Here is a 25,633-nt window from a genome sequence, read left to right as displayed (position 1 = left end):
TTGGGAGTGTTCCTCCCGAAGTCTCTGGATGGCCCGAGAGAGAGCCGTGACATGCTGGTTAACGGGTTCCAGCGGGGAGACACCTCCGTTGGCCTCTGACATGCTGGTGTATACTGTCAGGAACTTGGTAGAAGGCTGAGATGCTAGGAGGGCTCCCCTTGCGGCCAAGCACTGAAGGTGATACAGCAGGAGTGGTGCCCACAGAAAAACGGGTGTGGGGGAAGCTGGAACTGGAGACAGGCGTGCTTGGGTGGTCCAGGAAGCAGGAACCGGAGGGCAGACTAGATAGCGAAGTCAGGAGCCAAGCCAGGGGTCAACAGAGGAAATCAGTCCAGAATCAGAGTCAAGTTCAGGGAGCAAGATAAACGAGTCCAGTAGCCAGGCTGGGATCAGATGCAGGAAGCAGGCAGAGAGAAGGAAGCCAAGGATCAAGCCAGAAGGTCAAAAGGATCAGGTCAGGGCAAGCTGGGTCGGTACAAAGATCAGGAACAGCAGATACATGGAACTCAGGAATGCAGACAAGCTGAGATACACCAGCGATATGCCAGTGTCAGCAGCGGGTTTAAATAGGCCGGGCAATCATTACGCCGGGGCGTGCGCTCTATTAATAGCGCCGCGCATCAGCGCATCTATTCCCCTGATAACACAAGGATGGAAGTACAATATTTCATTGAGATGAAAAGCCAGGGCTGCGGTCTCAGCACTACCTTAGCTTTGTGAAAGACCAGAAACTGAGCCTTGCAGGACAAGACCGCCAGCTCAGAAACCTGACGGACGTAATAGCCACCCAAGAAAACCACCTTCAGACAAAGTGTCAGCAAGGGAATCTCACCAATGTTCTTAAACTGAGGTTTCTGAAGCGCCGAGAGGACCAGGTTCAAGTCCTATGGAGGAAGTGGCGGACGGACCGAGGAGCAACATCCGGAACCCCCCTGTACAAACGTACTCACTAGTGAGTGAGCCGCCAGGGGTCTCTGAAAAGACAGCTAGGCAGAAATCTGCCCCCTTGACCACTTAGACCCAGACCAATATGCAGGTATTAAAGGACCAGGCCCCTTTGTGTGATTCGGCACTGCGTCGCTTTAACTGAGACGTGGCTCCCCAAACAAAATTGCCGTCTTTTTTTCCCACAAATAGAGCTTTCTTTGGTGGTATTTGATCACCTCTTCGGTTTTTATTTTTTGTGCTATAAACAAAAATAGAGCGACAATTTTGAAAAAAATTCAATATTTTTTACTTTTTGCTATAATAAATATCCCCCAAAAATATATTAAAAAACTCTTTTTCCCTCAGTTTAGGCGATCGATGGTTTGCGTAAAATTTATAGCGTTTACAAAATAGGATTTTTTTTTTTTTTTTTTTTTATAAAATGCAATAAAATAAGTTACTAACTAATGGCGGCGATCAGCGATTTTTTTCGTGACTGCGACGTTATGTCGGACACATTGACAATTTTGACACATTTTTGGGACCATTGTCATTTTCACAGCAAAAAGTGCTATAAAAATGCATTGTTTACTGTGAAAATGACAATTGCAGTTTGGGAGTTAACCACTAGGGGGGCGCTTAAAGGGTTATGTGTGACCTCATATGTGTTTCTAACTGTAGGGGGGCGGGGCTGGGACGTGTGACGTCATTTGTCATATATCAGGGAACAAGACAATCAATGACAGCGCCACTGTGAAGAACGGGGAAGGTGTGGCGTTAACACACACCTCTCCCGTTTCTTCAGCTCCTGTGACCGATCGTGGGACTTCAGCGGTGATCGGGTCTGTGGGTCCTGCGGCGCTTCGGACCGGGTCGTGGGCGCGCACGTCCCACGGCTGGGCACTTAAAGAGGACATTACAGGTACGTGATTGTATGTGTTAAAATAAATCCGCGCAAGTATATTTAAAAACACAGTGACAGCAAAAGTATTGGTATTGGACTAGGTATGGTTGAAGGTGATCAGTGGACAGCTGCCTCTACTAATTGCTTCCACCTAAGTGGAGCAAGAAGTGTTGAGAAGAAAAAGGAAAAGTAGAGTTGGCGCTGGTCTACAGAGACAAATGCTCCATAAAAGAGGCTCCTAGTGTAAGGTGCAGTTTGCAAAATATACAAACTGCTAAATGATAAAAAGTGCCAAGTGCCTAGTAGTTTAGTGCACTTGGCACTTTGTGTATATTTTGCACACTGCACCTTACACTAGGAGCCTCTTTTATGGAGCATTTGTCTCCGTAGGACCAGCGCCAACTCTACTTTGTACGTGATTGTGCCAGCCGTGCCATTCTGCCGACGTATATCGGTCCTTCAACACCTGGCTTTTCAACAGTCAGGCCGTTAAAACCAGCGACTAAAGCAAGATGAAGTATGGGACCTTGCGACAGAAGGTCGTCTCGCAGTGGTAGACGCCAGGGAATGTCTGCCACCAGACGCACTAGGTCGGCGTACCAGGGACGTCGAGGCCAATCCGGAGCAACTAGGATCCCTTCGACCTCCACCCTGCGAGGCAGACGTGGAAGAAAGGTTTTAAAGGAGGAAAAGCATAAAGTAGCGCCGATACCGGCCCCACGGTGCCACCAACGAGTCTGTCGCATCATGCCCAGGGGTCCCTTGATCTGGCCACAAACCTCAATACCTTCCGATTGAGACGAGAAGCCATGAGATCTACGTCCGGCGTGCCCCATCTCTGGCAGGTGAAACCACTTCCGGGTGTAGAGACCATTCTCCCTGGTTCAGCATCTGACGACTCAGGTAGTCCGCCTGCCAATTTTCCACGCCCGGAATGCATACGGCCGACAGAGCTGGCACGCTCCGTTCTGCCCACCTCAGGATGTGAGCAACCTCTGAAGCTGCCGCCGTGCTTCTTGTTCCTCCTTGATGATTGACATACGCCAACCGTAGATCCTGACTGGGCGCCCCTGTAGTCTCTGAGACCACGCGAAGAGGCAAAGCTTGATCGCCTGGAGTTCCAGGACATCGATCGGCAGGAGGGATTCCTCCGGAGTCCAGCGACCCTGGGCCGACTGAACCCCCCAGACACCCCCCCAGCCGGTAGGACTGGCGTCAGTCGTGGTCACCGTCCAGTGAAAAGGGAGGACGACTTCTCGGACAGAAGTGACGGTGATGTCAGCCACCACACCAGGGAGGTCCTGACCCGGTGGCTCACTCGGATCTGACGATCCAGGGAAGAAGGTCACTTGTCCCATCTGAGCAGAATCACCTTCTGCAGCACTCGAGTGTGAAATTGAGCATACGGCATTGCCTCGAAGGAATATACCATGAGACCCAGGACCCACATGCAAAAACTGAGTGACGACCAGTTTTTGGATGTCAGCCGCTGCACCGCCGTCCAAAGAGACTGCAGCTTTTCCACCGGAAGAAACACCCTTGCCACTGAGGAGTCCAGAATCAACCCTAGGTAATCCAGGTGTTGAGTCGGGGGGCCAAGACAGACTTCTGGGTGTTCAACACCCAACCAAATTCTTGGAGGGTCTGACAGGCTATAGACACGCCCTCCTCTAAATCTGAGCTTGAAGTGGCCCTCAGAAGCAGGTCGCCCAAGTAGCCCACGATAGCGATGCCACGCTGTCTTAGCAGGGCCAGAATTGAAGCCAGCACCTTGGTAAACACCTTTGGTGCCGAAGCCAAGCCAAAGGGGAGAGCCACAAACTGATAGTGATCCTCCCCAACCGCAAACCGCAGAAATCTCTGATGTCTGGTGCAGATGGGGACATGCAAATAAGTGTCCTTGATGTCCAAGGACACCAGAAAGTCCCCCGAATGGTGAGCCGCGACAGAGCGAATTGACTCCATCCTGAATCTCTGCTCTCTCACAAAGCAATTGAGGGCTTTGAGACCTAGGATAGAACAGACCCCGTCCTCCTTTGGCACTACGAATAGGTTTGAGTAAAACCCCTAAAACCGTTCCTGTGCTGGAAAAGGTATGATCACCCCACATGCCAGCAGATCCTGAACCACCCCAAACAGGGCTTCCAGAAGCGCCGAGGTAGGAAAAAAAAAAAAAAAGATATTGTACCCTGAGGAAACCACTTCGCAAACCAATCAGTCGGAGCGCAGAGGCGACCACCTAGTCGCGAACTCGCAAAGACGTCCCCCTACCCGAGAAATGGGTTGGAGCAGATCTTCATGCGGACTGTGGTTTTTCCGCAGGTTTGCGAAAGCAAGGTCGTTTTTGACCCTCAGCATGCGCCTACGGCGTGGCTCCGACTCTTTTTGGTTTGCGGGAGCAGCGTTGTCTTGCCTCCTGTGGCATTCTTGATATCATCAAGAGAAGCGCCAACAAGCCTGTCGCCCTTAAAAGGCAAATCCATCAGGGCCTTCTTGGAAGATTGGTCCGCCAAGCCTTCTGGCATGCTGACCCGGACCCCGAGTCGTCATCACTATGCGATTGACCGCAGTCCGCGCCCTCTGACGCATCAGAATCCGGGCCATAAGCCGTAGCCGGGCCTGACTCTGCATCAGTATTGTCCCTGGAAGACGGCGGGGGGAGGGGCGTTTTTTACCGCATAGAAAAACCGAATAAACCCCCCCTGGAGCTGGAGAGAGCAGTCCCTAGGATCGGATGAAGCCCCCCGCCCCAGGCGGAACCCCATTGACACAGCTAGCCAGCCGAGCACAGGGAGGAGGGAGGGAGAGGGGAGAAGGAAGGTGGAAGCCCCCTAAACAACCTCTCCAGGAATGCCCAGCCATGTCCCCCCACCGAAGTAGGGAAATAACTACTTACCCGTCCAGTGCGGACCCACTGGGAGCATCCCTGACAGATCATCTTCCGCATGGAGACAGAGGTGACTGTCAGCAAGGCACACTGTGACTCGCCCATAGAGCCCAATCATATGTGTACCCCGGAGCATGTAGCTCACCGGCCACCCTGGAGGCACAGGCATGTCATGGACCCACAGGAACAAAACAAAAAAAAAAATAGAAAAAAAAAAGGATTTTTGTACTCACCGTAAAATCCATTTCTCTGAGTTCATAGACGGACACAGCCTTCATTGACCTTAGGGTTATGCTTCTTCCTACCAGGAGATTTGGCAGAATTCTACAGCACTTAAGGTGTTAAAAACCTTTCCTTCATGCCGCTCCTCCCAGGGGACGTGGCTCCCCCAGGCATAACCCACAACCTGCTCTAGCAGCCTCAGTTCGTAACAAGCAGTACAAACCAAAAGAGGGGTGGGTGCTGTGTCCGTCTATGAACTCAGAGAAATGGATTTTACGGTGAGTACAAAAATCCTTTTTCTCTTTCGTTCTAGACGGACACAGCCTTCATTGACCTTAGGGACGTCCCAAGCAGTGTCAAAAAATTCGAGGTGTGGGAAAAATAACACAGCAAAACAGGTTACACCCCAAACAAAACCCCGGAGTTACTCAACGGAGGAACTCCAACCGTAAAACTGACCGCCTGTAAACACCCTGCGGCCGAAGGAGGCATCAGAAGATGCACTAACATCCACCTTATAAAACTTTGAAAAAGTGTGGACCGACAACAGGTCGCAGCCTTACACACCTGTAACACAGAGGCTTGGTGTCGGAAAGCCCAATAGGCCCTGATCGGTGATCGCCCTGGTCGAATGTGTCGTTGACCCGAAAGGGGGGCGCCCGCCCCCTTCAGGGCATAGGCTGAAGCACAATCCGTCGGAACCACCTAGGAACGGTGGCCGACGAGACTGCCAGGCCCTCTTGTAGGGCCAGCCACGACACGAACAGTGAGCCCGACTTTCGGAACGGAACTGTAACATAGAAGTACATCCGTAGGGCACGAACCACATCCAGAGGATGCAAAGTGGCCTCCTCTTGGCATTTCGGCCGAGGACATAAGGATGGAAGAACAATGTCCACATCCAAGTGAAAAGCCGAAACGACCTTAGGGAGAAAAAACGGCTGCGGCCGTAGCACCACCTCATCCTTACGGATGACCAAGCAGGGAGCCTTGCTAGACAAGGTCGCCAGAACAGACAGACACCCGTCTGATCGAGGCAATTGCTACCAGAAATAAAATCACCTTTTGTGACAATAAACAAAAAACCTCCCGAATGTCCTCAAAGGGAGCATCCCGAAGCACTGAAAGGACTAAATTCAAGTCCAAGTCCCATGGGGGTAATGGAGGGCGCACCGGAGGGGCCACCTGCCAGACCCCCTGACCCAACGCACGCACCCAGGAGTGCGATGCCAAGGGTCGCTGCAAGTAAAAACAGCCAGAGCAGAAATCTGGCTCCTAACCGTACGTAAGGCGAGAGCCTGAACCACTCCCTGCTGCAAAGACAGCAGAATCCTGTACACAACGCATGTACGAGAGTGCCAGTTCATCTCCCCACACATAGAGAAGTAGGCCTTCCATGTATGAGGAAAAAACCTACGTGAGGTAGACTTCCGTGCAGGCAGCACGGTAGAGACCACCGAGCCCAATAGGCCTCGGTCCTTAAGCCATTGGCTCTCAACAGCCACGCCGCTAAGGCCGGTGGCTGTGAAACAGGGTGGAAGACCGGACCCTGTAACAGAAAATCAATTCCCAGGGGAAGACGCTAGGGGGCGTCTGCCACCAGACGCACCTGGTCCGCGTACCAGAAGAGACGTGCCCAATTTGGGGCAATCAGGACCGATAGAATCCCTACAGCTTCTACTCTGCGCAGCAGGCGATGAAGAAGCTTCCGAGGAGGGAAGGTGTAAAGTAGGCGACAGTGACCCCAAGGAGCCACCAACGCGCCTGACGCGTCCGCCCACGGGTCCTTAAAACATGGCCACGACCGCGGCACCCTACCGATAGAGACGGGACGCTAGAAGGTCCACGTCCGGGAGTGCCCCACTTTCGGCACAGACCCCAAAACACCTGCGGGTGGAGAGACCACTCTCCTTGGCCCAGTGCAGTGTGACTTAGGTAGTCGGCTAGCCAATTCCATATTCCCGGAATGTACCCGGCCGATAGAGCCGGAACGGACACTTCGTCCCACCGAAAGGATGCGCCGACCCCCGTCGCGGCAACAGAACTCCGTGTGCCTCCCTGATGATCAACCTACGCCACGGACGTGGTGTTATCGGACAGGATCCTGACCCGGTCGTCCCTGTAGTTCCAGGGACCACCTGGCAAGGCAAAGCTTGATTGCTCGGAGCTCCAGAACGTTGATCAGTAGGCAGGACTCCACCCGACGTCCAGTGCCCTGGGATGACTGGGTGCCCCAGCGCCCCTCCCCAAACCAGAGAGGTTGGCATCCGTCGTGACCACTGTCCAGTGGCCTGCAGAAAATGCACTTTCCGGCCCGAAGCACCGGAAACGCCAGCCACCACACCAGGGGAGACATGATCAGATGACTCAACTGAATCTGGTAATCCAGAGATGACGGAAGCTAGTCCTATCGTGACAGCAGTTCCCTCCGTAGTACCCTGGCGTGGAATTGGGCATACGGAACCGCCTCGAAAGAGGCTACCAACTGACCCAGAACCTTCCTGCAGAATCGCAGAGATGACCGCTTCTGGGTCGGCAACTGTTGCACAGCAGATAGCAGAGTCTGAAGTTTTTCCGTTAGGAGAAAAACACTCCCGCCCTGGCGGAATCCAGGACTAGTCCCAGGTATTCCAGTCCCTGAGACGGAATCAACCCTGATTTCAGGACAATCCAGAAACCAGCCGAACACTCGGAGAGCCTGACACGTGATAGACACGGCTCCACCAATGCAGAGCTCGAAGAAGCTCGTAGGAGAATGACGTCCAGACATCCCATGATAACAAACCCCCGCTGTCACAGCCGGGCCAGTATCGGGACGAGCACCTTGGCGAAAACCCGCCGAATGGGAAGGACACCATTGAAAATGGTCCCCCCCGACCGCAAAGCACAGAATCTCCGGTGTTTTGAGGATATGCAGGTACACGTTCATGACATCCAAGGATGCCAGAAAATCCCCCTGATGGAGTGCCGCTATTACCAAGCGAATCGACACCACCAAAAGTTTGCACCTTGACAAAACAAACGAGGGACTTGAGTCCCAGGATTGACCGGGCCCCATTCTCCGTGGGGACACAAACAGAATGGAGTAAAAAACCCCGAGAGACCGTTCCAACGAGGGAACTGGCACAATCACTCCCCTGACCAGAAGATCCTGGACAGCCCCTGACAGAGGTCAACCGGCGAACCGGAGGAGGCCAGAAGCCGGAGGGAAAAAAACCTGTTTGGCAGACAAGAGAGAAACTCAATCTTGTACCCCAAGGAAAACACTTCGCAATGCGAAGCCAGTCTCCCACCCGAGACACGGGCGGGAGCAGACCTTCAGGGCGGAAGCAGGTATGTGCGCAGACTCGTTAGGCATGCGGTATCAGGTGCGCTGCTACCCCGCAGCGGGGATTCAAGCACCATGTAGACCTACCCCCACCGCACAGGGCGAAGCGAAAAAAACGCTCGGAGGTAGGCAAGGAGGGTCCTTGCACAGGGCGAGGTCCCTAGGCCCTTCCCAGACTGTGGGAACAGCATGCGCTTACCACCCCGTGGCATCCTCAATGATGCTATTCAGGGAAGTCCCAAAAGGACCGTTCACCCTTAACTGCCATCACGAAGGCACCTTAGAGGTCCTTCTTCCGCTCCTGCAGCAGGAGCTTCGCCCTTTTAGTCTGGGCCTGACCAGGGCCCCGGCCAGAGCCGGCCTCACCGCCGAACCCACCACCGTGAATAGGGAGCGGACCACGGCCTCCACTCTCCTATCAGCGGGATCCTGAAATGCAGGAGCCCCTTTCACATCTGGACACAGGGGGGGGTCCACTGGCGGAGGAGAGACCTACTTTTTTTTTTTTAAAGCCCCCCTCAAGGGGGGGTAACGGGTTGCAAAGTTTTTGACAAACTTTTTGCGGTGCAATCCCATTCCTTGTATAACATATAGTCCAAATAAGGAACACAAGGAAACCCTTCAGCGGTGCGTGGTAGTCTGCTGGTACTGACACGGAGGTGTCTCCGCCACATCCTCAATTTTTAGAGTCTCACGCACCGCTGAAATCAAGAGCTCCAACAAATTCTTGCCAGCAACTGACTGCAGCAGAGTCATCCTCACTATCCATAAGGGTTAAACCCGCAGCCTCTGACATAACAGAACTAGAAAAAAACAGCGATTCTGTGTCATCCCCAGAAGCAGGCTCAGGGAGGGGGCGCTTTTTTACCCCCCATCCGGGCACTAGCTGCTTCAAACCTGGCAAGAAACCCAGGACAGCCAACATAACAGATGTGGCAGGGGAAGGGGCGTTAAGGGTTAACTCAGGCATAGCTTGAGAGGGAGACCTGGCTCAGGTTCCATAGTGTCAGCGCTGAGTCACCCACCCTGCAAGGCAGGACAAAAAAAAAAACCACTGGTCACCTCCTTGCTGCTATTGCAGAGCATGGGGGCCCCTGGTATTCACCACCCCACCCAGCTGCAGAGGGAGCTGAAAACCTGAGGTGTGCTCTGATGTGCTGGCTGTGATGTTTCTGTCACCTCAAGGAAGATTCACAGCGTTTCACAGCACTAAAACTGGTAGAAGAGACCAGAGGCTGTGCTGAGTCACCTCAGGGAAGAATCACAGCGTTACCAAGGAGATTTCCAAGATGGCCAGCGTCTGAGGTAAAAATCAACTCATAGCACACAGCAGCACCCCCCAGAGTAACAACACAGTCCCCCAACAACACACGGGCCCCGGTGGTAATAAAGAAAACCCAGGAGGCCCCCCTCACAGCCACTACCCAGTCAGGGGAAGGAGGGAGAGGAAGGGGAGAGAGGAAAGCAGGGCGGACCCTCAGTCGACCTCCCCAGGGGAAAACACCAGCCAGACCACTTACCTGAGTAAGGGGCCCACTACTTACCCGTCCTGGCGACTACCCGGCTGGAGGTATCCAGACAGAACCAACGTCCGCGAACGGCATGGCTGTCGGCCAGACACACTTTGACAAAGGCCATAAAAGACCGGTCATATGTGTGCCCTAGAACCGAAGTTCCCCGGCAGCGCCCATGGAGCAACGGGGCCTGTCGTGGACGTCCCAAAGCTGAGCTCAGGGCCGGCACACGCTCGAAGGCCGAACATGGGGGGACTACAAGGGTCGAAGGACCGAGCCTGTCCCCCAGTCGGCTGTTGATAGAAGAATCGCAGGATTCAAAAATGCAGGAACAAAATAAAAAAGCGAGAAAAAATCGCAAGAAAAAACTCCAGAGTCCAGGAACTCCAGAGTGAGCATGACCTCCTGTCGTTAGGCAGAAAACAAACTGAGGCTGCTAGAGCAGGGGTGTGGGTTATGCCTGGGGGAGCCACGTCCCCTGGGAGGAGCGGCATGAAGGAAAGGTTTTTAACACCTTAAGTGCTGTAGAATTCTGCCTAAATCTCCTGGTAGGAAGAAGCATAACCCTAAGGTTAATGAAGGGCTGTGTCCGTCTATGAACGAAAGAGAAAAAAAATCCAGAACCCATGGGCCCGAAGGGAGCAATGTCCAACTCCTACACTAGGCAGAAAAAAAAACTGAGCTGCATGGTGCAGGGAGAGGGGTTGTACCTAGAGGGACCGTCCCCGGGGCAGTACTGTACAGTTTTTTTTGATGTGTTTAAAACATTAACCTGTTTTCTGCCTATTGAGTGAGTGAGAAACTTATATAGCGCAACACATGCGAACTGAATCGCCTCAACCAGTCCTCTTCTGGTTGAAGGCTTTGTCAAGAGAGTGCTGTGTCCATCCATGAAAGAAAGAGAAAAAAATATATATAAAACTTGGAACCAACAAATGTCAGAAAAAAAGGTTTGGTGTTTTAAGTGGTTAAACTTTCCTAATTTATATCTATTCTGAAAAAGACAAATTGATACAATGTTTAGGCTTAACATTGCCCTGATAAAGAATGTTTTGATACTTGGCAGACTGCCTGGATTTTACAGCTGTGGCTTCAGCAGAGCAGAGAGAATTCTCTGCCATAGAAAGATCGGGAAATACTTTTTCAAGATCACAACGAGATGACTTCCGTTTTCAGAGGGGAGTGACCTTAGCATGGCCGAGTGAGAGCGCTGGAAACGAGAACTTAGGGTATCGTTGTGCACTCTCTAGTAGACCGTCAGCGTTTGGAAGCCCCACAAAGTCCATGTCGCGGCGGGGGAAGAGCACAGGAGTGCCATATACTCCCAGCCATTCATATATCACACGATACCGGACGGTAAAAAAGGATCTGTTGCACTCCCGAGGACGCCGGTATCAGTATGGTTTCGACGCAGGAGCCGATACCCAGGAAATCAGTACAGGCACTGGCGCAGATGATCTTACCCACACAGACTGGAGGAATGACCAGGTCGGTTGGTGAAGTACAAGCGGAACCCTCTGTAATGGTCCCGACAGCTATCAATGAAGAGGTACAGGTATGCCTACACAATACGCGGGATACACAGACACTGGTACAGGGCAAAAAGTTGCGGATAAGCATAGTTGATAAAATGGGGGGAAGGGGGGAACTATCTATGTAGACGCTGAATTCATGCAAACAGAAGTATACACTTTTTTGGGGGCACAACTCGGGACGCACTGCTGGGGGCAGGAGAGGAGGGGTTCACAACTCAGAGGACACGTATCACTGTAAAGAGGAGAACACTTTCACTTATTTTAATTGTTATTTTTTTGGGGGGGGGGGGGGGATGTGTAGTTTAGCAGCTAGGAAACACTGTAAAGAAGGATATTGTGGGTGAGGACACAAGAGGGGGGCACTTAGCATGCACACATTGTTATTTTCTTCTCTTATAGGAGGTCAGAGGACCAACACAATAAATATGTAAATAAGTTACAATCCTACAACTGAGAATTTACTTATATTTTTTTTTGCGTTTTTTTTGTTTTTTTCTCCACATCTATGAATGCAGGAATTAGAAGTTGTTTCTTAGAGGGGTAACAGCTTAGACGTGGGGGGGGAATGTGTGGTTTTTTTTTTAGAAGGGGAAGATTTGAAGCATAAACACTATACAACATATTTTGAATGTGGGGGGGGGGGGCGAGGGTTAAGTAGAAAAGAGTGCAATCCCGATCCTGTGGGAAGAGAGGATATGGATTTAGACTTGCTTAGTTTGGTTTGTCTTGTCTCTTCAGGACAACCCTCATGGGCAGGTTGGGTTAATATAGGATGTTCCTGTTCATAGGAGAGGACTAGGCAGAACATGTTAGATATTTAAATACATGTTACTTTAACAGAGTTGAACAGCCCTGCCCAGGGGGCGGTCCCTCTGGACATAACCCTCCTCCCTGCAGCATGCAGCCTCAGTTCGTAACAAGCAGTACAAACCTAAAAAGGAGGAGGTGGGTGCTGTGTCCGTCCATGGACGACAGAGAAAAGGATTTTACGGTGAGTACAAAAAAATCCATTTTCTCTTATTGTTCATGGACGGACACAGCCTTCTCAAGTCTTGACAAATGGACCAGATACCGACACAAAAAGTGAGTTAGACCTCCGAAACGGAGCCGTAGCAGACAGGTACACCCGCAGAGCTCGTACATCGTCTAAAGAATAAAGCGCAACCTCCCTAGGATGCGCCGGCCGAGGACACAAGGATGGAATTACAATGTCCTCGTTAAGGTGAAAAGGCCGAAACCACCTTCGGAAGAAAGGAAGGTTGCGGACGCAACACCGCCTTATCCTTATGGAGGACCAAGTATGGCGACCTGCAAGACAAGGCCGCCAACTCAGAAACACGTCTGACAGAAGTAATGGCCACCTTCTGAGATAGTGTCAGGAGAGGAATCTCTCAGATGTTTTCAAAAGGAGAGTCCTGAAGAACCGAGAGCACCAGATTCAAGAAAGACTCTCGCCTCCGAGGAGTCCAGAATCAACCCTAGGTACTCCAAATGCTAAGTCGGTACCAGGACCGACTTATGGATGTTTAACACCCACCCGAATTCTCAGAGGGTCTGGCTGGCTAAAAAAAACATCCACCTCTAATTCTGAGCCAGTAGCTGCTCTCAGAAGAAGGTCATCTAAGTAGCCCACAATGGCAATGCCTCGCTGTCTCAGCAAAGCTAGGATTGGTGCGAGCACCTTGGTGAAAACTCTTGGTGCCGACGCTAGGCCAAAAGGATGGGCCACAAACTGATAGTGGTCTTCCCCTATCGCAAAGCGCAGAAACCTCTGGTGACTTGCTCAAATTGGGACATGCAAGTATGCGTCCTTGATGTCCAAGGATGCCAGAAAGTCCCCCGAATGGAGAGCATCCACCACCGAGCGAAAGGATTCCATGCAGAACTTCCTTACTCTCACAAAGGCATTCAGGGCCTTGAGGTTCAAGATTGGACGGACCCCGTCCTACTTCGGGACCACAAACAGATTCAAATAAAATCCCTGAAACCTCTCATCCTGTGGAACGGGTAAAATGACCCCGCAAATCTTGCACTGCCACCAATAGGGCAGACCGACGAGCCTGAAGGAGAGGGAGACTTGAGGGAAAGAATCCGTTTGGAGGATAGGAAAGAAACTATTTTGTACCCCGAAGAGACCACCTCGCAGACCCACTGGTCAGAGAGAAGGGAGGTCTACCGAGCTGCGAACCTGCGAAGCCGTCCCCCGACCCATGAGTCGGGCGGGGGAAAAACTTCATGCGATGGCGGATTTGGATGCCGGTTTGTTCGGCTTACGCACCCAGGGACGTTTCTGTCCCCCAGTTGAGCCTTTATCGGCCTGGGAGGGTTTACCCACGGACCTTGACTGACGAAAATACCTCTTCTGAGTGGGAAACTAAGGACCCGGCTTACGGTGCGGCTCCTTCCTTTCGGTAAACTGAGGGAGGAGAGTGCTCTTACCTCCAGTGACATCTTTAATAATGTAGTCCAGCAAGGTACCAAAAAGCCTCCCACCCTTGAAGGGTAAATCTGCTAGGGCTTTTTTGGATGCTTGTCAGCAGACCAGCATTTCAGTCAAATCAGGCGGCTACCACCAAAACAGAGGCTCTGGATATCAAGGGGGCTGCATCCAATGTAGCATCACAGACATATACAAGGCGCTGGACCAACCGGTCGGCCAGTCTAATAAATTCAGGAGGGAGCTGGTGCTCCTCCACAGTCTGGTGCAAGACCTTTGCCCATTCAGTGAGCCTCTGAGACACCAAGGTGGCAGCCACAATAGGCCGCAATGCAGATCCCAACATGGAGCGGGTCAGCGCCTCGGACCTCAAATCAGTATGGTCCTTGAAGGCAGGGGTCCCTTCTATAGGGAGAGTGGTCACCTTATTTAACCGGGGGTTAACTACTGGAGGAGAAGCCCATTTTTTCAACAGGCTGTCCTCAAAAGGGTAACGGACCGCTAGGCGCTGAGGAACCACATAGGACTTCTGCGGCTTTTCCCAATTCCTTATCAATGAACTTGTCAAATAAGGACACCTAAGGAAAAACCTTCACAGAGCGGTCCGACTTGTAAGACCCAAAAAATGCTTCAGCTGCACTATCCAGCTTAAGGGAGTCCCTTACAGCACTAATAAGCGCACTGACAAGTGCCCTGTCCTATATTGACCCAAGGGAGGAGTCTTCCTCACAGGGAAGGTCCTGGTCCACATCCTCTGACAACCCAGAACCGGGGTCCTATGCCGCTGCCAGGCCCGGGTCTGAGTCAGAGCATTCCCCAGGAGATGGCGGGGGGGTGGCGCTTTGTACCCCCCTTACGCCTGCCGCTTCCACCCTGGCACCAAATGTTTCCAGGACTGCCGACAAAGTGTCCATGGGAACCACAGGTGCAGGGGCACCAGCTGGCACCTCAGGCATGTTTGGGGAAGAAGGGCTAGATACGGACTTCATAACAACAGACAGCTCTCAGGGACATATTCAGACCTGAAAAAGCCCACCCTCCTTGCTGACCGGGGGAGGGGGGGTGCCCAGGGGACTCACCAACCCAGCAAGAGACTGCTCAGCGCCGCTGCCCGCCTCCAGTACACAGCGTGTGCTTTAAGGAAAAAACTGAGGTAAAGCTGTGAGGAGATATGTGCTGTGCGCCGTTCAGAAACCAGCACTAGAGGCCAAAACCCCACACAAAATGGCCACCGGACGCCTCAGAGATGACTGGCCATGGCCACAGTAAAATTAGCCAACCTCAATAATGAGCTGCGTCATAGCGCAGCCACAAAAAAAAATGCCCGCCAATGGGATTTCCCAACGTAAATAGCAGACTGCAAAAAAAATGGCGGCGCAATGCCGCAATGTGAATAAAAAGGCCGCAAGGGGGCCTCCCAAGGCAAAGCACACCCCCACAGCCAAAAATGGGTCCAGACACCCCACAGTCCCCCGGTGAAAAAGGAGCCCCCCTCTACCCCAGTAGCAGCGGTTAGCAGCAGAGGGAAAAATGACAGAGTAGGGAAAGGGAGGATAGGAGGACCCCCTAACCCCAGGAATGCCCAGCCATACCGGCCCAAGGCAGGTAGGACTGTACTTACCCGTCCATGCGAGGACCCGCTGGCACATTCCTGACAGGCATACAACCGCGTTGGAGTAGCTTTCGGCCTGGTCCACTGTGAGTAAGACAACACCACAGCCCAGCATGTGTGGACCCTGGAGTAAAAAAGCCCACCAGCCACCCCAGGAGTCATGGGGTATGTCGAGGCAGACCCAGCCCTTAGCAATGGTGTGCTCACGCTCGCTGGCCAGACTGAGGAGACTACAATGATCTATATATCCAGCCTGTCACCCAGCTGGCAGTTGATAGAAGAATCTTAAATAAAGAAAAAAAAAAAAAATTCTTCAGGGCGCTGGGCCCAAAGGGAGCCACGTCCATCTCCTTTGCTAGGCAGAAAAAAAACGGAGGCTGCATGCTGCAGGGAGGAGGGTTATGTCCGGAGGGACCGCCCCCTGGGCGGGGCTGTTCAACTCTGTTAAAGTAACATGTATTTAAATGTTTTAACATGTTCTGCCTAGTCATCTCCTATGAACAGGAAAATAACCCACTTGTCAAGACTTGAGAAGCCTGTGTCCGTCCATGGACGATAAGAGAAAAAGTGTTTGCCCGAAGTTCTCCTTTAAAGTGGTTGTAAACCCTATTTTTTAACTTCTACCTTTAGGTAAGCCTAGAATAAGGCTTACCTATAGGTAGTGGAAATATCTCCTAAACGTGTGCCGTTTAGGAGATATTTCACTTGTAGTCCACCGGTAATACGAACGGCGCATGCGCTGGGAAGAAACAAAACGCTGTGCCATTTCTTCCCTAATGTGTGCTGTTACAGTGTGCATGCGCGGAGTGACGTCATCGTGGCTCTGCCCAATCACAGCGCCGGAGCCGCGATACATGGAAGTAACCTCCAGGAAAGATGTCTGTGGCCGAAAGGGGGAGACAATGACGGCTTTGATCTAAGGTAAGTTATTCATAATGAGCTAGTATGCTAGTCATACTAGCTCATTATGCCTTTGCCTTGCAGTTTTTTTTGGGGGGGGGGGTTAAGAGGGTTTACCTCTATAAGCAAGATATTACAATGTATGACATCTCCCTCACTGTGTGCTGCCATTGCCTGCCACACTACTCAGCAGCCACAGTATGGATTATTGTTCCCTCCTGGTCAGCCACCTCACGGAACCAGAAAGAGCAGAGCAGGTATAGTACATTACAGATCACTCCCCCAAGCAAGGAAAAGAGCTGACCGGAACTATTGAGCATTCAGTGAGGAACAGGATTATTTACCTGCTCCCCGAATATGAAGAAAACGTCCCTTTAATGCTCCAACCTCCTGGGCCTCTCTGTTGACCTCATGGGGCCCAGAAAATTTTAATTATACACCTCCCTAAGCAAGTAGGAGGGGGGGTGTAATTTTGTAAGCCCTATTTGGGGGGGGGAATAACTATGAAGCTGTCCAGGGCCTGGTACAACAGCACCAGTTGTACGGTTATCAGCAGGTGCTGCTGTGCATAGTAACTAATCAGCTTCTGGACTGAACTTAGGTGCTGATTGGTTAGTATGCACAGCTGCACCAGATTCTGTGTGCACCAGTTTTAGTAAATGTTGCCCAGAGACTATTATTACATAATTTTTAGTGCTGCAGCATTCTTTTATTTAATTTATTGTTTATTATTTATTTTTTTGTAGGGTGTAATCCGCTTAGGCCGGTTATACAGGAGTCTTTTTTTTCTGTTCAACCAGTTAAATGTGTGGTGGGGGGGGAACCCTCCTGCTGTGCATTTGTATTCTGATAGCGATCCCCTCAAAATCAAGGAACTCGGTTTTCACAATAATTTAAATCAAATCCTGACTAAAATCCCTCCTACCCAGTGCTGTTTTGTTAAAAAGGCCATACAGATATGTTTTTTTCATTGGGAAATAAACTTGAAAATTGTTTTACCAGTTATGCTTGTACTGACTTCTTACAGCTTTCCCCTTACCTGTACACTACTGGTATGTAAGTTTGCAGCACTAGCAGCCAAGCACAAGGAATATCTCTGGTGAAAAATGTAGATTGAAAAAAAGTGTAACTATAATGAATTAATTTTTTATTATAAACAGTAAAAACAACTGCATAAGTAACAATCAGTGCATAGCTCATTTTACCATTATACATTGGCCAGGCTTGTGTGAGAGCTTCTCTAACTCCAAGACCTCTGCTGATAACACAGCTTCATACCAGCCTAGGCATATGAGGTGCCACTGTCCTCTGACATCTTTTAGAGCCCTTTCACACTGCTAGCGCCCGAAAAACGCTGGTAAAGCACCTCTAAAACCAGCGTCACTTTACCAGCGTTTTTCAGGTGCTAGCGGGGCGCTTTTAACCCCCGCTAGTGGCCGAATAAAGGGTTAAAAGCGCCCACAAAGCGCCACTGCCAAGGCGCTTTGCAGTTGCTTCCCATTGATTTCAATAGGAAGAGGCGCTTTAGGAGCGGTGTATTCACCGCTCCTAAAGCGCTGCAAAGAAGCTGCTGGCAGGACTTTTGACACCCTGCCAGAGCAGCACCCCAGTGTGAAAGCACTCGGCTCACACTGGGATTGCAGATGAGGCTTCTTTCAGGCGCTTTACAGATGCTATTTTTAGCGCTAAAGCGCCTGAAAACCACCCAAATGTGAAAGGGGTCCTAGAGCTCTGCACTTATCTTAGGCCTTGTTCACAACCGAGTAAATTTGGAATTGTGGGCAGAAAAGGTGCGATTCTGTCTGCATTTCCAAATTACACCAAAATTACAGCAAAATGTCATACGTTTGGGTGCCATTCATTTTTATTGGCACCCCAAGAATGGCGAGATTTTGCCCAAATTGTTGTGCGACAAGGACGCATAAAACACTGGACCTTCTGGTCTCAGCTCCTCCAGCTGTAGAGTCGCATGTAGCCACTTTGTATTGTGTTCTTTGTATTATGTGATCCCATTCACAAAATTCAAAGCCTTCTGTTAATGAACAGAGGAGGGACAGGCAGAGCTGCCGCTGTTTCAGAGCACCATCCTGTCAGAGCAAGGGGAACAAGCATGCAAAAATTCATAGTCAACTATGTAGATGCAGCAGCTGTCTCCCTCCAGCTCTACACTGAACGATCAATGACCACTGATCACTCAGTTCCACTCTGAGCACAGAATAATGACCATCAGTCACCGCTGTGCATTGCCCCTCCAGTTCTCAAGTGGAAAGCAGTGGAAAAGGGGGGGGGGGGGCAGGAACAGCTGGCTCAGGGTCTCAGAACTGCATTGAGAGGTTGCTGGTCAGGTACCTGGGCAAATCCCGACATACTGTCAGGATCCCTGCAGAGCTTTGGCCGTACCTCTCCTTAAAGCGAAAGCTTTGTTTATGGCGGAGGTCATAAAATAGATGAATGTTTTAACAGTTTACTAACACACTGGGCCAACACAACATTCTATATTCAGTCTTCATCTATTTAGTAGAGATGCCTGATCTTCTTGTGCATTCCTAAGTAATCGTTTTCTGAAAATTAGCCACTCTGATATAAAGGTTGGAATAGTAAGAACACATAAACCACAAAAATGCATACAAATACAAATTTGAATTTTAACTCTACAAGGACAATTAGGACTAAAGCGAAACTGAGATAATTAATTCCATAAATAAAAGTATTTCCTGACTGTTCCTGTCGCTAATTGATAGCACAGTGATTCCCATGTGATCCTTTCCCCGGTAATTCTATCGAGTACAGCGATGTATCTATCATAGACACAAACCGAGAGTGTCCGCAGCAATCTCCTCACAGCTCACTTCTCCTCAGAGTACAGCCGCGCTTTCCTCTCCTCACATGAACGCCCGCGTCTTTTCCCGCAATTGGCTCCTACCACATTCGACGCTTTCCTTCCTCACACGACCTTCCGAGCCTTGTCACGCAATCTGATTGGCTACGCCGCGCCAGGCAGCGATTGGGAGGAGTTCCAGCTGCAGCTAACAATATGGTGCTTTGCCCACGATGGACAGGGACAGGGATGTAATTCAGCTGCTTTTGCTGGAAGCGGCACCAAAACAAAGCTGGATAAATTAATTGATTTGAAATGACTGTTTAACCACTTCCTTACAGGGCACTTAAACTCCCTTCCTGCCCAGACCAATTTTCAGTTTTCAGCGCTGACGCACTTTGAATGACAATTGCGCAGTTATACAACACTGAACCCAAATAAATTGTTTCTTTTTTTTCACAAAAATAGAGCTTTCTTTGGGTGGTATTTAATCACCGCTGGGGTTTTTATTTTATGCTAAACAAACAAAAAAACATGCAAAATGTTAAAAAAAAAAACATGGAAAATTTTGAAAAAAAATCATGTTTCATAGTTTGTTAAAATTTTGCAAACAGGTAATTTTTCTGCTTAATTGATATATGCTGATGAGGCGAAACTGGTGGGCACAGATAAGGCGGCACCATTGGGGACAGATAAGGCGGTACTGATGGGCACAGATAAGGCAGCACTGATGGGCACTGATAAGATGGCACTGATGGGCACTGGTAGGTGACACTGATGGGCTCTGGTAGTTGACACTGATATGTGGCACTGTGGGCACTGGTAGGCAGCACTGTTGTGCACTGACAGGTGGCACAGATGAGCAGGCGGCTGCTCTCCTTGATCGGGACCGATGTCCCTCTGACAGCCACCGGTGATGAGCTAATAGCGTGAGGAGAAAAAATAGCCGATTACTGGCTTTATTTACATCACATGATCAGCTGTCATTGACTGACAGCTGATCATGTGGTAAGGGGTCGGGAGCAGGTGGCGCGCAGGCCACTTGAGAACGGGAGGACATCCATGGATGCCCTCCTGGCAAAGTAGGTCCACGCTGTAGTTGTCTTTCAGCTATAGCGCGGATCTGAAGTAGTTAACCACTTGCCTACTGGGCACTTAAATCCCCTTCCTGCCCAGGCCGATTTTCAGAGCTGTCGCACTTTGAATGACAATTGCGCGGTCATACAACACTATACCCTTATGAAAGTTTTATATATTTTTTCATACAAATAGAGCTTTCTTTTAGTAGTATTTAATCACCACTGGGTTTTTTATTTTTTGCTAAAGAAACAAAAACAATAATGTTTTTTGTAATTTTGTTGCAAACAGGTAATTTTTCTCCTTCACTGATGTGCGCTGAGGCTGAACTGATGAGGTGGCATGGATAGGTGACACTGGTGGGCACTGATAGGTGGGCACTGATTAGCTGCACTGGTGGACACTGATGCAAGGACCAATGTCCCTGTAACAGGTGCCAATTACCTGCTTTCTGCTTCTCACCTCACGCTGATCGTTAGGAGAGAAAAAGACGATAACCGGCTTGTTTACTTCTGTGATCAGCTGTCATTGGCTGACAGCTGATCACGTGGTAAAGGTCCTTCTCTGATTGTGATCAGCCGAGTCCGAAGGACTCAGCAGTCACAATGCATGCAGCGCACGCGCCCTAGGTGGCGCGAAAGCAGTGTGAACATGAGAAGACGTCTATTGCCGCTCTCCCGGCACTGGAAGCCTGCGATGTAGCCGTCATTTGGCTATAGTACGGGCGGAGAGTGGTTAAACGGTTAGTTCACCTTTTTGCCAAAAAAATTTAAGATGATCAACAAGCCAACATCCTCCCCATCCACAAGCATTTAGTTGATTTGATGATTGTTACTGCTGTCCATGCTAGCCAATAAATTAGACTGGGCATTTGGAAATTGCTTGTTCCTGCTTCCCTCTTCCAGGACTGTGGAAGTTCTCATTGTAAAGGTGGTTACAAGCTGGTGCTGACCAATGACTTGCAAAGACAGGCTCTAGGCCAGTGGTCTGAAAGTACCGGCCCGCGGACCATTTGCAGCCCGCGGACTGGTTGAAAATGGCCCGCAGGCAGGGTGGGGGGTGCCGCGGAAGTGGAGGGAGTAGATTTCCTTCACATGCAGAGTAGCGCAGGAAGCGTCTCTGTCATAAATTCACTTCTCAGTCTCATGCTGCGGCTGCTCCTCGCCCCCCGGCGCCCCCCCTCTCTTCTCGTCCAATCACATTTGCTTGTGATATCACCTGGGATGGACGAGAAGAGAGGGGGGGCTGCCGGGGGGGGCGGGGAGCAGCCGCAGCGTGAGACTGAGAAGTGAACTTATGACAGAGACGCTTCCTGCGCTACTCTGCATGTGAAGAAAAAAACAAGTAAAGTAAACGCTGACATGTGCCGTGATTGTGCCCTGATTGTGCCCCATGTACCCTGAATGTGCCCCCTGTACCCTGAATGTGCCCTGATTGGGCCCCCATGTACCCTGATTGTGCCCTCATGTACCCTGATTGTGCCCCATGTACCCCGATTGTGCCCCATGTACTTTGATTGTGCCCCATGTACCCTGATTGTGCCCCATGTACCCTGAGTGTGCCCCATGTACCCTGATTGTACCCCATGTACCCTGATTGTGCCCCCATGTTGCCCCATGTACCCTGATTGTGCCCCATGTACCCTGATTGTGCCCCATGTACCCTGCTTGTGCCCCCATGTACCCTGATTGTGCCCCCATGTGCCCCATGTACCACGATTGTGCCCCCATGTACCCCGATTGTGCCCCATGTACCCCGATTGTGCCCCATGTACCCTGATTGTGAAGTCATGTGCCCCATATACCCTGATTGTGCCCTCATATGTCCCATGTACCCTGATGTGCCCCATGTACCGTGGATGTGCCCCATGTACCGTGGATGTGCCCCATGCACCCTGATGTGCCTTAATGTGCCCCATGCACCCTGATGTGCCTTAATGTGCCCCATGTACCCTGATGTGCCCCATGTACCCTGGTGTGCCCCATGTGCTCTGATGCGCCCCATGTACCCTGATGTGCCCCATGTACCCTGATGTGCCCCATGTGCTCTGATGCGCCGTATGTACCCTGATGTGCCCCATGTGCTCTGATGTGCCCCATGTACCCTGATGTGGCTGATGTGCCACATGTACCCTGATGTGCCCCGATTGTGCCCCATGTGCTCTGATGTTCTCCATGTACCCTGATGTGCCCCATGTACCCTGATGTGCTGGGCTCTGTACCCTGATGTGCTGGGCTCTGTACCCTGATGTGCTGTGTCCTGTGCCCTGATGTACTATGCCCTGATATGCCATGTGCCTTGTCCTGATGTGCCATGCCCTGTACCCTGATGTGGCCTGTTGTGCTGTGCCCTGATGTGCTGTGCCCTGATGTGCTGTGCCCTGTACCCTGATGTGCGCTGTGCCCTGTACCCTAATGTGCGCTGTGCCCTGTACCCTGATGTGCGCTGTGCCCTGTACCCTGATGTCCTGGGCTCTGTGCCCTGATGTGCTGGGCTCTGTACCCTGATGTGCTGGGCTCTGTGCCCTGATGTGCTGTGCCCTGATGGTGAGTGGTCAGTGTGTAGTGTAGTGGTCAGTGGGGTGTGTAGTGGTCAGTGGGGTGTGTAGTGGTCATTGTGTAGTGTAGTGGCGAGTGTGTAGTGTAGTGGTGAGTGTGTAGTGTAGTGGTGAGTGTGTAGTGTAGTGGGGAGTGTGTAGTGTAGTGGTCAGTGTGTATTGTTCAGTGGTCAGTGTGTATTGTTCAGTGGTCAGTGTGTAGTGTGCAGTGTAGTGGTCAGTGTGTAGTGTGCAGTGTAGTGGTCAGTGTGTAGTGTGCAGTGTAGTGGTCAGGGTTAATAATGTGTCCGCTCACACCAGTGCTGGGGGTTAATAATGTGTTCGCTGACACCAGTACTGTTGTTTTTGAAGTTTGAAAGTTTGTATGCGGCCCCCCATGGGATATGAAAACTTGTCTTGTGGCCCTCAGGTCATTTGAGTTTGAGACCCCTGCTCTAGGCTAAGTACTGGATTTTTTCATGGGTGGCATGGATGGCAAAAGATAGTCATTGTAATAGTGCAGCCAGTGAAGGGGGGGGGGGGGTTAGTTTTTGAGGGTCTTGTGAGTTAGGCTGAAGTAATTAGCACTTTCGCCTAGCAGCACTAGGGTTGTTGGTTCCAATCTCAACCATGGCACTACCTGCTTGGAGTTTGCATTTTGTTCTCCCTGTGCATGCATGGGTTTCCTCCCACAATCCAAAGATATGCTGGTAGATTAACTGGCTCCTGACTAAATTGGCCCTAGTATATGTATGAAGAAATATGAGATTATGTGAATGTGACCTTAGATTGTAAGATTCTTGTCTGAACATTGACCACTATTCTAACACATGAATAGTCTTTGATCTAAACCATTCCATTGTAGTGCTGGTTGTAAGTTTAGGGTCATTGTCCTGCTGGATGGTGAACCCCCGCCCTAGTCTCAAGTCTTTAGCAGACTCTAACAGGTTTTCTTCTAAGATTTCCCTGTATTTGGCTCCATCTATCTCCCCATCAACTCTGACCAGCTTCCCTGTCCCTGCTGAAGAAAAGCATCCCCACAACATGATGCTGCCCCCACCATGTTTCACGGTGGGAATGGTGTGTTCAGGGTGATGTGCAGTGTTAGTTTTACATAGCGTTTTGCTTTTAGGCAAAAAAGTAAAATTTTGGTCTCATCTAACCAAAGTACCTTCTTCCACATGTTTTCTGTGTCCCCCAAATGGCTTCTTATGGCTTTCTTTCAACAATGGCTTTCTTCTTGCCACTCTTCCATAAAGGCCAGATTTGTGGAGTACTTGACTAATAGTTGTCCTGTGGACAGAATTTCCCATTTGAGCTGTGGATCTCTGCAGCGTCTCTAGAGTTTCCATGGGCCTCTTGGCTACTTCTCTGATTAATGCTCTCCTTGATCGCCCTGTCAGTTTAGGTGGACCGCCATGGATTGGTAGGTCTGCAGTTGTGCCATACTCTTTCCATTTTTGGGTGATGGAGAGGTTTAAAGCCTGTTTTTTTTATAGCCTAACCCTGCTTTAAATTTCTCAGCAACTTTATTCTTGACCTATCTGGTGTGTTCCTTGGCCTTCATGATTGATGTTGTTTGTTCACGAAGGTTCTCTAACAAACCTCTGAGGGCTTCACAGAACATCTGTATTTAAACTGAGATTAAATTACACACAGGTGGACTCTATTTACTACTGTGACAGGAAGTCAGGTAAATCTGTGGGTGTTGTCACAGACGGGACATACATTTCTGCCTTGTTTAGACAATACACCAATTGTTATTAGGCGTCGGCTGCAAAAGTAGCCAGAAAAGGTCCAAGGGCGTTGGAAAACTTCAGCTGTTCAGAATGAGGCAATTAAGGCCTCTATAAGTAATCCAGAGGATTACCACTGATTTGCTGCATCCTGAGGCTTTGTGAATAAGGAGAGCAGTGTACTGAAAGTCTTCTGAGGAGGTGATTGATTGTTCTGTGTGATAAAAATCAAAAGACTATTGTTTTTCTGCTGTATGACCAGCAGTGTCTTCCCAGCACTAGGCTAAGCCAGACTCCATAGATAGGTTCCTGTGTGGTGAAGATAGACGCCTCAAGTGACCAGGGTTTATTTTATGTTTGATTTTGTTTATGCTTGCTTGGATGCTTGCACTTGTTTCCAGCAAGATGGAAGAATAAACCAAAATCTTTGTTTTCACCGTCTTTGACTGCCTGTCTGTATAAATTCAGTGTGTAGTGAACCCATCCAAGGGGTCACACACCCCGCTACCGAGCTAACCCCTTACACATGGTGGAGTGCCACGGGCAGTTAAAGTAAACCCCTTACACATGGAGGAGATACTAAAACAGCTGGCTTTAACAAATGCAAATCAACAACAGGCAAATGCAAATCAACAACAGACGAATGCAGGTTTGCAGCGGAGCCTTGCAGCTCAACAACAGGCTCACTCAGCTCAGTAACAGGCTCACCAAGAGAGCATTGCAGGCTTGGAACAGAGACACCAGCAGCAAATGGAGGCCTAAAACAGCTTCAGAGACAGCAGACCGAGGCTGGGAGTCAGGCCAGTAACATATCAGCAGCGGAAAGAGAGAGTTGGCCTAAAGACCAGTGGGCTGGTCTAGTGGCCCCCCTATTATCTGGAGAAGCCCAAAAGGCATATTTTGATTTGGAGCTTGCAGACGCAAAAAACTATGATCGATTAAAAGAGGAAAAATTGGCAAGTTTCGGTGTAACCCTGGATGTCCGTGCTCAGCGGGTCAACAATTGGAGTTATCAGCAGAGGAAGCCACCTCGGTCGCAGATGTATGACCTCATCCATTTGGCTAGGAAATGGCTGCAGCCAGACACTCTGTCCTGACCAAAAGTTTTGGAGCGAGTAGTCATGGACAAATTTCTTAGGTCTCTTCCTAACACCCTGCAAAAAAGGGTGAACCATGGTGGTCCAGAAACCGCAGACAAAC

The 25,633-nt window shown here is 50.3% G+C and overlaps 1 protein-coding gene across 4 annotated transcripts in view; it reads right to left on the bottom strand.

Annotated features, from left to right (window-relative positions):
- Positions 1 to 19,355, bottom strand: part of DMC1 (DNA meiotic recombinase 1) — a 530,416-nt gene extending 511,061 nt beyond the window's left edge. Inside the window, exons 1-2 of one of the 4 annotated variants that reach the window (XM_040359476.1) lie at positions 19,082 to 19,355; positions 17,306 to 17,362 (exon numbers count right to left, since the gene is read on the bottom strand). The gene's annotated coding sequence lies outside the window, so the exon portion shown is untranslated. The remainder of the gene's footprint in view (positions 1 to 17,305; positions 17,363 to 19,081) is intronic. The other 3 variants (XM_040359477.1, XM_040359473.1, XM_040359474.1) reach the window with 3 other exon arrangements.
- Positions 19,356 to 25,633: the final 6,278 nt, after the last annotated feature.

Source organism: Rana temporaria, chromosome 7 (assembly GCF_905171775.1).
Source record: "Rana temporaria chromosome 7, aRanTem1.1, whole genome shotgun sequence".
Classification (NCBI taxonomy): Eukaryota; Metazoa; Chordata; class Amphibia; order Anura; family Ranidae; genus Rana; species Rana temporaria.
The sequence above is the reverse complement of the archived record's forward strand: the minus strand, read 5'-3'. Positions and strand labels throughout refer to the sequence as shown.